The sequence below is a fragment of the Gorilla gorilla genome, chromosome 11 (genome assembly GCF_029281585.2).
Source record: "Gorilla gorilla gorilla isolate KB3781 chromosome 11, NHGRI_mGorGor1-v2.1_pri, whole genome shotgun sequence".
NCBI classification, from domain to species: Eukaryota; Metazoa; Chordata; class Mammalia; order Primates; family Hominidae; genus Gorilla; species Gorilla gorilla.
This window is the reverse complement of record NC_073235.2, coordinates 124,279,218-124,292,554: the sequence shown is the minus strand read 5'-3', so window position 1 is coordinate 124,292,554 and position 13,337 is coordinate 124,279,218. Positions and strand designations below refer to the sequence as shown.

Here is a 13,337-nt window from a genome sequence, read left to right as displayed (position 1 = left end):
ATAACACAAAGGCAGACTGGCGATTTTCTCAGAAAGCTCAAATATCTTTTTTGAACAAGACACTTGCTATGGTAGAAATTTCCAAAAAAGAATGTCCTGTTTTGGAGTCTTTTTGACTCATAGAGTTCTGCTAGTTGAGGTCAGAATGCTGCATGATTAGGAACTGACAGAGAAGGAGGCTGTTGAATTTTGCCTGTGCGGTTTCATAGGGCATCCCATTAGAATGCAATATCCTCTTTCAGATGTTTATAGTCCAATGAAAGAAATGCACCAGACAGTATCATGGCTACAGAGTCCATCCTTGGTCCACACACTTCGACAAAATTTATTGTGCAGTAAGTCATGAATAATTTAGTAACATGCAATGTACTAATTATAAGTTATTTACTTCTAAGAATTCTAATTAAGACAAGTTAAGCACTACTTTTACTTGAAAATTTCTCTTATCTATTGTCAGACTACTCTGGAACTTTAGGCTACGTTTCTTTAATAATATTCTATAATCCAAAGTTGTCATGCAGTCATTCAAAATATGTATTGAGTGTACACTGCCTAATATGTATATATATTTTTTTCCTCTGTTTACTTCTGAATGTGGCAGTATGATCTATAAAGCAAAAATTCTTGGAAGCCTTTTATTTTTTCTTAAGTCAGTGTTTTCCAAAATATCCTGAGCATAAAGAATTATCTGGATGGCTTATTAAAAGAAAAGGCTCTGTAGCCCAAGACCTCTGTGGGAGGGTCTTAGGAATCTGCTTTTTTTTTTTTTTTTAATTTTACTTAAAGTTCTGGGATACATGTGCTGAACGTGCAGGTTTGTTACATAGGTATACATGTGCCATGGTGGTTTGCTGCATGGGACCCAGAGATTCATGTGGCTTGCTAGGTTGAGAATGCCCAGAAAGAATGCGTGTATATAGAAGACTTGAACAGACACTATTTTAAACTATTAATGGATTGGGTATCTGTTCTTTGAAAAGTTGTTGGATACATATAGAGCACTTAGAAAAGTGTCTGGCACATAGTAAGCTCTTAATAAGTGTTGGATATTATTGTTTTCCCTTGTCATGCCTCAGTGTAGATTAGGGTTGTCACTTCCCTAAGTCAACCTTCAAAAACCATTAGCTCTTCTCAGTCAATGGCCCAGAGGCCTGTGTTTATTGGGTCCATAACTCCTTTTCTCCTTTTCCTCAGGTGCTTTTCCTAATTCCTTTCTGTTTTTCACTAACTCCCCTATTTTTAGTTGCTTTCTTATCTCTCTCGTTAACTGAGTGTTCCTCCTGATACTGAGTTTTCCAAGAGTCTTTTCATTCTTCTAATTCCAAGAGTCTTATAATTCTTTACCTGCACACAAGGAGTCCTTCCTGGGAATTCCAACATTCCGTTGATAATCATCAAGGTATGCGCCTTGATCCTACCTTCTAAGCCCAATCTTTCTGTAACCTGGAGTGTGAGGTTGACTATTTACAATTAATCCGAGACTTCTAAGGATTAGAAGTCTGGCTTTTACCCTCTATAACTAGTGTTGCTTCAATCCATAAATGTTTAAACATTAGCTTGGAGTGTTTCATTTGAGTAGTTTAAAGCACCTACATGCTGCAAATATCATGGAGCATATGTTGAACCGGGAGTACCTGAATGGCATATTGCATTTTCTATAATTCAGAAGAAAATCCCTGTGCCCATTCACTGGCTTATCTATAACTGCAGCTTATGTTCTCTTTGAGCATAATGTTTGGAACAATCATTAGAAAGGAGCAGGAAAGGCTGTGTATAACCAATCTGCTCTTTTCCACATTACTCATCATTGCAGCTCTTCTGAAGAAAAAAACATTTACTTCATAAATCAGACATGTAAAATCTATGTCATTAAGCTAATGGGAGAAAATAAAGGAGAAGCTATAGCTTTGGCTATCAATTCATGTATATTTAACCTCTACACCTAATAGGAATTCTTATATTGTCAGGCTGCATTTTGCAACTGAAACATCACTTCACGTTTTGTTAGGAATTCTTGTATGTATACAAATGGCTTTATTCACAAAAAGAATATTTTTTCTTTGTAAAAATAATTTAATTCTGAAGCAGGTAAAAGAAAACAATTGCCTTTATCTTATTTACTGATTCTATCTTTTCAGATCTTAATGAAATATATTGGGGACACCTCAGGAAATTCCTAAGTGTCCAGAGTAGCTACCATTACTGTGTTAAAAGAGGTTAAACTGCCCAAAGCCATAATTTCAAGTCTTAATTGAATGCTAGCAATTCAACCATGAGCAGGATCCCAGAAGAATGGAGAGGTTCTCTGTGAGCTTCACACAATGGGAATGCGTGGGCAGATGCCATCTGCAGCTCAGGGGTGGGGAAACAAAAAGACATTTGAGGAAGAGGGAATTTCTTACAGATATGATATAATGGGAAAGATCTGAAAGTCATCCATCATGTCTGTGACATTCATCACACCCAACAACAGCCAGAAGCCACGACATGTCACGTACCGCCTGCGGCGTGTCAGGCCTTCTGCATCAGCACTTCTGTGCATCCTGCCACCTCCCCTTTGTTGCCCAATCCGCTGCACTGCATGGGGGGCTCAAGAATGCCCCCGCCTGACCCTGCCCCCAACATTTGCTAATGCAGGCTTTATTATCACACACGCCAACAGGCACTTAGTACACATTCATCTGGTGACACGGATTGACAATCGGCGCTGAACAAGGATGCCAGTGCCACCAGATGTTGCTGCATCTCATAAATTGGGGTAGCACAACTACAGTGGTCTGAGAGGGTCAGAACAATGCAGCCCGGCAAAGGTGATGGTTGCTTGGACGCTCTCATGTGGGCAGCTGCTGAGAGACGCAGAGAATGGGCCAAGCCGTCCATCCACTTCCTTTCAGTTTTCCTTAGAAGCCTCCCTTTTAAGTAATTATCTCAAAAAAATGGGATACAGATTGGGTTAAGAGCAGCAAGAACAAAAATACAAGCTATGTTTTTACATCACTATGCATTAACAACCTGTAACTTATACCCAAGTGTTGTTCCTTTGATTTCAGAGAACCCCATGGCACATATACACACACATACACAGGCACTCACCCATTTAATGTGTGATAGTAGGATGTGTTATAGTTAAATTTGGATTCTATTCTCCTACTTTAACCTCTGCATACTATTTGTCTCTATCTCATCTTCTTGACAAAATGACAATCTCCAAATGCAGGTACCATGGGCAGTGGTTCCCCTTTGGCCCTAATACAATACTAAACACATACTAGTTGCTTAATGACTGATCAGTTTATTTTTGTTTAGTCGATTGGTTCTTATTTTTAAAAATATTTTCAAGGCCATGTAAGAAAACTGAAGACAACTTACAGAGTGAGAAAACCAAGGTTTGGAAATTGCTGGCCTGGACCATACTAAAAATGATCAGGCCAAGCAGTTAGATTTTATCACTCGAATTGAGGATATCAGGAGCCTGAAATTCCTATGCAAGTTCAGAATGATTTTTCAAGTTAATATCCTAAAAATTGTGCCAACATTTCATGATCCAGTCTTGTTTATAACCACAGTATAAAGAAACCATTTGTAGGTGCATCTAGGGGTATTGGTTACTAACTCATAGAAATCTATAAAATCTGCAAATAAAAGACACTTCTCCAGAGCAGTAACTTCACTGAGTATAAAATAATTGGAACTCTTGCTGAATGAATAAATTGTTGTGTTTAGAAACAACCCTAGAAAAATGCCAGCCATATCCTGAAGCTGGCGCTTCAAGATGATCAGGGAAAATCCGTGTTACCTAGGTATAGTGTACTGTTTTTATGTCTACACTGATGTCCTTTGAACTTGTCCATATTAATTACTTTTTACATCTTATTATTATTGTTTTTTCTAGCATTTTATGAATCTTAATAATACACATAAAAAGAGTTAAACTATATTTTGGTCAAGTTATTATATCCGTTACTGAATATATTCTCATGTTTGAGTTCTATATGTTGCTACAATTTTAATATCATATTGCATTTAAAACAACATTTATTTGGGACATGGATGCAATAAAAATATTTCATATTTACTATATATACAAATGGTAGAGAGATGTCATGATGGATATAACAGGTTCTTCCTCTTTTTGATGGAAAGTTTACATTTAGTTTGTATATATAAATTGTGGACCAAAGTGTGGGTGGTGAAAGAGAACAAAAACAAAGTCAAGTATATGATTGTTAGTGATTATTAAGAACAAATTTGGAGTTATTTAAGACACAGTAATTATAGTATATCTGAACCTGGTTCTTAAACTGTAAGTCAAACAAAAAATATAACCTAAGGACAATAAGAATTTATTGAATGTGTGTTTCCAATAAACAAAGTTTACATGTTAGAATTAAACTATGATTTAAATAACTAGATTAAATGCAGGCAAGAAATTATGTTAAAACAAATTAATTTGTGGGGTTTTGTTGTTGTTGTTGTTTGAGACAGAGTCTCGCTCTGTCACCCAGGCAGGAGTGCAGTGGCGTGATCTTGGCTCACTGTAACCTCCACCTCCTGGGGTCAAGCGATTCTCCTACCTCAGCCTCCTGAGTAGCTGGGATTACAGGTGTGTGCCACCATGTCCGGCTAATTGTTGTATTTTCAGTAGAGATGGGGTTTCACCATGCTGGCAAGGCTGCTCTTGAACTCCTGACCTCGTGATCTACCAGCCTCGGCTTCCCAAAGTGCTGGGATTATAGGCATGAGCCACTGCACCTGGCCTTAATTTGTGTTTTGAATATCTGTTCCTTTTTAATCGGGCACTTAGAAACTGACATTCTAATTTTGAAGAGCCAAGTTTTGTTTGAACTCAGGATAAAAATATACATGGCAATGCAATGTATATATTACATATATAAACACCAAGGGTACACCACAGGGCATGTGATGTATATGATATACCACCTCATCCAAGTGGCCTTGTCTGACACCCCATTCCTGTAACAGAAACCACTCATCTTATTTATTACATTATGTGATTTGTTCATTTGTGTTTTCGTCCCTCTCTCACGAAGTTTACCTCTAAGAGGACAGAGACTTTGTCGCTCTGGTCCTTACAACATTGTGTTAAGTGCTTTGGACCTTACAGCATTCCTAGCACATAACACAATGCATGGCACTCAAAAGCTGCGTATGAATGTTTGAATATATGTGGAATGCACATGCTCTTTTCTGAAAAGATAAAGATCTGTGATCTTATAATGTCAGTAATAATGTAAAATATTTCATTCAAATTAAATGCTTTTCACGAAATATTTTAGTATGCATTTCACAAATAATCTTTTTCAGTGAATCCTTTTCAATAAGTACTTTTCCATAGAGCAACTGAAAAGGGAACGTGAAAGGAGGTTTAGATAAACCACAATAAAGCTTTATCATTAAAATTTCTGAAATCCTCAAGGTATTATTCCATGACTCACAAAATAAAGGCCTATAAAATCAATTAAATGAAACCAAGTTCAGCATATTGTATTCGATACTTAGATTTTCTGAATTTTATATGAAGTTTGTTTGCCAACATGGATGTATTATTTATGCCTGCATTAAATTTGCTTATGGTAACAACTACAATAATGAAAGGGGAGATTTTCTTGATTACAGAGAGTAGCATATATACTGTTTGAAAAGTTTCAGTGAATGTGTGTAATTTTAGAATAAAATACTTTAAAAATATTTTAGAGTACTTTAGAATAAATTTATACTTTTTTCTAAAATTACACACATTCACTGAAACTTTTCAAACAGTATATAGCCAGGCATGATGGCCCACATCTGTAATTTCAGCACTGTGGGAGGCCAAGGTGGGCAGACCACCTGAGGTCGGGAATTTGAGACCAGCCTGACCAACATGGAGAAACCCCATCTCTACTAAAAACAAAAAATTAGCCGGGCATGGCGGTGCATGCCTGTAATCCCAGCTACTCAGGAGGCTGAGGCAGGAGAACCGCTTGAACCTGGGAGGTGGAGGTTGCAGTGAGCTGAGATAGTGCCATTGCCCTCCAGCCTGGGCGACAAGAGCGAAACTCCATCTCAAAAACAAACCAAACAAAAAGCAGGATATATGCTACTCTCTGTGATCAAGAGAGTAGCATATAAAACTTTTAGAATAAAAGTTGCAGTGAATATGTGTAATTTTAGAACACAAATTTTAAAAATAAAATTTTATAATAAAATGTAGAATAAATTAACAATCTGAAATTTTTGTACCTGGTAATTATCTCTGATTCTAGTAAGCCCTAAATGCATAGACAGATGGACATGTTGATTAAAATGGAAAGTAAATTCAAAAACGAAAGATTTTAGTTGTTGAAAAGTCTTGCCTCTAAGGGACTCAAGATTATACATCAAACAAACTTTTAAAAGTAGATGATTCCATAGACTTTTAGTGTATTAAAATACACTTTTCATACAAATTGTCTAAGATATTCCCCCTCAGCTGCACTTACTTAAGACTATTACAGTCCTCTGGCTTCGACATCCTAACAACTGAATCAGGCAATTGGCAAACAGCCAGTGTTACACAGTCCCACACCCATGAGTGATGCGTTTTAAAAATTGTGCACTATGTAATTCTGGAATTCTCTTTTTGAGAGAAGACCAAAACAGCGTGATATTTTATTTTCCAGATTTTGCCTTTCTTTGGACAAAATTTATTAATTGTTTTGCAAAAAGTAATACATATTTATAGGAGTCAAACATGAAAAAGTACTAAAGGCATATCATGACCCCCTTCTCTTACAAAGTTTTTTTGTTTTGTTTTGTTTGTTGAGACGGAGTTTTGCTCTTGTTGCCCAGGCTGGAGTGCAATGGCGTGATCTCAGTTCACCTCAACTTCTGCCTCCCGGTTCCAAGTGATTCTCCTACCTTAGCCTCCCGAGTAGCTGGGATTACAGGCATGCACCACCACACCCAGCTAATTTTGTATTTTTAGTAGAGACAGTGTTTCACCATGTTGGCCAGGCTAGTCTCGAACTCCCGACCTACGTGATCCAACCGCCTTGGCCTCCCAAAGTGCTGGGATTACAGGCGTGAGCCACCGTGCCCTGCCCAAAGTTTTTTTTTTAAGTTGGCTTTCCTGTTTCATGAAGAAGTAAATTGGCAACTTTATTTTCTGTTCCATGTTTTGCTCTTGAGATTTCTAAGAAGAGATGCTTACAGCACTATGTTCATCCCAAAAGTTTGCCTTCTTGTTTGAAGATCAAACCAGGGCCTTTAGCCTGGCGCTGTGGATCATGCCTGTCATCCCAGCACTTTGGGAGGCTGAGGCAGGTAGACTGCTTGAACTCAGGAGTTCAAGACCAGCCTGGCAGCATGGTGAAAACCCATCTCTACAAAAAATACAAAAATTAACCAGGCATGGTGGCATGTGCCTGTAGTCCCAGCTACTAGGGAGGCTGAGGCCTGAAGATCGCTTGAGCCTAGGAGGCAGAGGTTGCAGTGAGCCAAGATGGTGCCACTGCACTCCAGCCTGGGTGACAGAGTGAGACCCTGTCTCAAAAAACAAAAAACAAAAACAAAAAGACAGGGCCTTTGAACTTTCTTTAAGACCCCGGTTTCTCAGAGATTTCTCCCTGCCTGCTTTTCATAAAACTCCCCGTATCATTCTATATCTTAAAAAGGCAAATTCTTCCTGTTTAATTGACCTTGCCATTTTCTAATTGTCGGTGCCAAACGTCCCCCAAAGAATAATCCAGCCACCCTCTCTTCTTCACCTTCCACTCACTCTTTACAATTTTGAAATCTAGTTCAACACCATCACCCTACCACCACCCACAGAGACCTCAATGTAATTTGTCTTTCCTGGGGACCTGTTCATCATCCTAACCAACAGTTTTGGTTTTGTTGTTGTTGTTTGTTTGTTTTTGTTTTTGTTTTGAGATGGGGTCTCGCTCTGTTGCCCAGGCTGGAGTGCAGTGGCTCAATCTTGACTCACTGCAACCTCTGCTCCCTGGTTCAAGCGATTCTCATGCCTCACACCCCCAGGTAGCTGGGATTACAGGCATGTACCACCAAGCCCAAGTAATTTTCATATTTTTGGTAGAAGCAGAGTTTCACCATTTTGGCCAGGCTATTCTTGAACTCTTGACCTCAAGTGATCTACCTGCCTTGGCTTCCCAAAGTGCTGGGATTACAGGCATGAGCCACTGTGCCTGGCCCTAACCAACAGTGTCTGTCCAAATGACTTCTCTGTTACTCCTGGAGAACTGAAGGTTTCCCTCCTTTGCACGGCTCTCACCTTTGGGATTGATCTCATTGCCAAGCCTTGGCTTCTTCTCGCCTCAGGACACTGCCTATGTTTCCTTCATGGGTAGTTTCTCTTCCTTTGAGTTTGTTTCTTCCAGAGTTCTACGCTTTTTTTGTTGGTGTTGTTCTAAATCCCCACTTTGGATATCTTATCCACTATTGCTCCTTTGTGAGATAATACAAAACCTTCAGATCTTCCTATTCAGCTCTGGTCTCTGTCTCTCTCTCTCTCTCTCTCTCTCTCTCTCTCTCTCTAATCTCTGGAATTTCAGTTTTGCCCTTCCCAGGCCTCCTGATGCTCTCACCTGTTTGTCCCACCTAGTGCCTCAAACTCCTCTACTAAACTCACACTCTCATTCCCTAAACCAGTGTTTCTCAATCAAGGGTGATTTTATTGCTTTCCCTCCACAGCCCACCCCCATCCCAGCACACATGTGGCAATGTCTGGAGACACTGTTGCACTGGGACGGGTGCTACTGGCTTCTAGTGAGTAGAGGCCAAGAGTGTTGCTAAGCACCCTGCAATGCACAGGGAAGTGCCCACAACAAAGAATAATCTGGCCCCAAGAGTCATAGATGTCCACACTGAAATCGTGTCTGAATCCATTTGCCACTGAAACTTCCCCTTATCTTGGCTGGGTGCATTGGCTTACACCTGTAATCCCAGCACTTTGGGAGGCTGAGATAGGTGGATCACTTGAGGTCAGGAGTTCGAGACCAGCCTGGTCAACATAGTGAAACCCCCTCTCTGCTGAAAAATACAAAAAAAAATTAGCCAGATGTGGTGGCACCCACATGGAATCCCAGCTACTCAGGAGGCTGAGACAGGAGAATCACCTGAACCCGAGGCAGAGGTTGCAGTGAGCTGAGATCGTGCCACTACACCACTCCAGTTTGGGTGACAGAGCAAGACTGCATCTCAGGGAAAAAAAAAAGGAAAATGAAAGAAAGAAAGAAACTTTGGCAGAAAGTCTGAGATTTAAGCCTAATTCCTCAATTATCTCACTTTAGCCAATATCCAGAGTTTCATTTGGGTTTTTGCCTTGAAAGTTTCTGTTTGTTAATTATTTTCATCCCTACTACTACCATTATTACATGCATGCACTTGGGTAAAAAATGTAGTTTAACTGATCCCAATAACTCATCTCCTTTCCCTGCTATATTTGCACTCTACTGTTAAATTACATTTCCTCAAATACTGTTTTCCTCACATCAAAAACTTTCAGTGGCATCCTTCTGGAGCCTTTCTTATTCAGGATTCCTTGACAATTGGGCACTTATCAACACCTTCCTCTTATGTCCTAAGTGAACCTTCCATTCCAGGCAAACTGGCCTACTTGTTCCATTTTTTATTCTAAATGTAATAGTCATAATAAATAATTTTACAATACTGTATTAGTAGTTCTACTAGATAGCAAAATAGTTGATTAGTGAAACGTTAACAAAGATTGGTTTATCTTTTTGAAGGATCTATCCTTGATATCTTATGATACACATCTGTGGATTCTGGAGCTAAGCTAACTGGATTCAGTTCTTGGATCTGCCACTTAGGAACCTGGGCAAGTTGCCTTGTTTCCCTATCTGTAAAATGGGCTGACAATAATGCTTATCTCACAGGGTTGCTGTGCAACTTACAATAGTCCCTGGAATACAGTAAGCACTAGGTAATTAGGCGATTATCATTTCCTTTATGAATGCATATTTAAAGGCCATATTTTTTTGGGGGGGGGGTTTGTTTTGTTTTGGGAACAAATACTTTTTAATTGGCTTAAAGTTTTTTATTTTTATTTTTAACAAAAAAATAATCCTGGAGAACCATGCAATGCTTCTAGCATTGGACACAATCTGGGATCACAAGTCTGCACGCTTCTTTGCTACCGGTCCTGTAACGGCAGAACCTCTCATCTCACCTTTATTGTTTGCTATGACCCCTGCATTATCTTCAAAATAAGGAAACATGCCACCTTTTCTCCAGTATGACTTCTGTTGTCAAATGACCACTGCTGAAGGTACCTTTTTTCTGAGCTCTGGTTTGCCTTTCTTGACTGTGGTCATCACCATGTCACCCACATCAGCAGCGGGAAGTCTGTTCAGCCGTCCCTTGATCCCCTTCGTGCAGATGATATACAGGCTTTTGGCTCCGGTGTTGTCAGCACAGCTGACCGCAGCTCCTACCGGGAGACTCAGGGACATTCGGAATTTTGCACCAGAGGACCCACCACGTCCTCGCGTCGCGTCAACATCTTTTTTTTTTTTTTTTTTTTTGAGGCGGAGTTTCACTCTTGTTGCCCAGGCTGGAATGTAATGGCGTGATCTCGGCTCAATGCAACCTCCGCCTCCCCTGTTCAAACAATTCTCCTGCCTCAGCTTCCTGAGTAGCTGGGATTATAGGCACCTGCCACCATGACCAGCTATTTTTGTGTGTGTGTACATTTTTAGTAGAGACGGGGTTTCACCACGTAGGCCAGGCTGGTCCTGAACTCCTGACCTTAGGAGGTCCACCCGCCTCAGCCTCCCAAAGTGCTGAGATTACAGGCTTAAGCCATTGCGCCTGGCCCACTTCAACACCTTGAACGATGGAAAGTAAAGGCCATATATTGATGTGTAGTGTAAATAATGTTATCATGTCTATTGGTATGCTAGCCAAAGTGATGTACCCCCAATGCATGTCTAATAGTTTGATCTGAATATTTTCTGAGCATATCATTAACCATTCTTTCTTTACGTAAGCATTATACACACACACACACACACACACACACACACACACACACATACATATATATATTTAATGAGAGACCTAGCATGATTCTGGAAACCTAAAAATTCCTATAAGATGCAAAACTTCAGTATACACACTATTCCCACATCAGTAAAGGTCTCCATGTGGCCAGGGTTATCAAGTTTCTGAAGTTCAGTATTCAACTTATTCATCATTAATTACAACGTGGCTCTGATCAACTTGGGGAAAACTACAAAAAGCAATTAAGAAAAAATCAGAACCAAGAATTAAAGACAAGCTTTCTTTCTACTTTTTATCTTTTTCCAGAGTTTCGATGTTTTCACTGTAGCTCCGCATGGATGGGTTGGAAGGGAGAGCAAACCATAAGTAATTTCTTTTGAAATGGGAGGACCAAGGAGGGGAGGAAGACGACATTTCTCCCAAAATCTGTGCCTTTCCTATAGAGTTACTGTTGTTTCTCTGTTCTTTCCCCTTTTCCGCCTGGGTGGTCTCTCTCCCATGAGTAATGGTAACAGCAAGAAAAGCCACGGAAGTAACAATGTGAATATGTGACCACACGACTTTATTGCCTGTTATATAGATTCCAGATAACCGTTTTATTTTGTAACTCAAATTCTTTCCTTTCCCAGTCTCCCCTGTGCGGTATCAAACTCTCCCCAACTCCTCTCTCAACCACCACCCTCTTAAGCTGAGCTAGTAGAACAAGTGAGGATCTGCCTGTAATTACTGCTTAATTCATTTGCATGTGGATGTTCTCATTATAATGTCATTAGCATGGGGAGGGAGTCTGGTTGCCAGAGCAACCAGGAGTGGGGCAGGTGCAGTTCAGCCTCAATTGGATTCTCTGCTCAGTTTGGTCAAACTCCACCTGTATTCCTGGCTCTTATCACTCTTGCGGCTGCCAAAATGAAAACATTCCGCAGTTACCCTCTTTATTTTGGCCGTGTCTCCAGAATTTCTTGGTAACCTGTACAGTTCAGCTTGATTTTGCTAATAATCCCTTTTATTTTAACTAGCCATGCTCAGAGACTTTTTCCCCTAATCTTTGCTGTCCAATATGGTAGCCACTTACCATATGTGGTTACTGAGCACTCAAAATAAGATTAGTGTGAATTCAGATGTCCTATAAGTGTAATATAAACAAAGGTCCTCAAATACTTAATATAAAAAATGTAAAATATCTCCTTAATAACTTCATTAATCTTAAGTCTATGTTAAAATGGGAATATTTTGGATATATGGGGTAAAATAAAATATATTATTAAAGTTAATTTCTCCTGGTTCTTTTTACTTTTTAAATATGGGTGCTAAAACGTTTAAGCTTACAAATGTGGCTTACGTATATGTTACACATTATATTCTTACAGACAGCACTGTCCTAGATCATTAATTCCTCTTGCCAATCTCTCCTATGATCAGTACTCCCATCTTAATTCACATAGACATTTTCAATAGCTGTCATCCTCTGCAGAGCCTCCACCGCTCATTCTTTCCGGATTGCCTTGCAATTTGCTTATTTCAGCCATCATTTCATAAAGACTCTTAGAGGTTACGAAATTCAATTTTCCTATCAACACAGGAATTCCCTCGTACAACGGTGCTAATAGATGGTTAACCAGAGCTGGGGGCCACTACTTAACAGAACAGCAGATACAGAAAAACTCAAATTCTAAGACAGTTTTTCCTTATATTGACAAGAAATCTGCTGTTTTTATAAAGTTACCTGCTGGCTGGGTGTGGTGGCGCATGCCTGTAGTCTCAGCTACTCTGGAAACAAGAGTATCACTTGAGCCCAGGAGTTCAAGACCACCTTGGACAAGAGAGTGAGACCCTGTCTCAAAAAATGAATAAATAAACAAATTTTTTTGAAAGCTACCTGCTGCTTTTAGTTCTGCCCTTGGAACAAAATTGAGTGAGTGTGCTCCTCTTCCAGATGACAACTCTCCCTTCACTGGGGGACTGCCGTCATGGTCTGCCAAGCTTTGCTTCTCTCTGTTAAATATTACCCACTCCCCTCAACAGTTTCTCATAAGACATGGCCTCGAGGCTCAACCATTCTTGTGGCCCTCCCCCAGATTTTTGTCATTTGTCAATGTCTCTGTAAAAATGTGGACTCCGGAAGTGGAGCCCCAGCTACAGTTGTGGAGCTACCGTGGACCATCCCCTCTCTCCATCTGGACACTAGGGTTTGGTTTAGTGAACCTAAAACTGCATTTGATTTATCATCTTCTCTATCCTGTTGTTGAAACATGTTGAGCTTTTCATCCACTAAACTTAACAGATCTTTTCTCACATCAACTGATATAAAGTCACAG

At 39.8% G+C, this 13,337-nt stretch overlaps 1 pseudogene; it reads right to left on the bottom strand.

The window, feature by feature from the left end:
* Nucleotides 1-2,646: 2,646 nt before the first annotated feature.
* On the bottom strand, nt 2,647-13,059 carry LOC101151396 (large ribosomal subunit protein uL14-like; annotated as a pseudogene).
* Nucleotides 13,060-13,337: the final 278 nt, after the last annotated feature.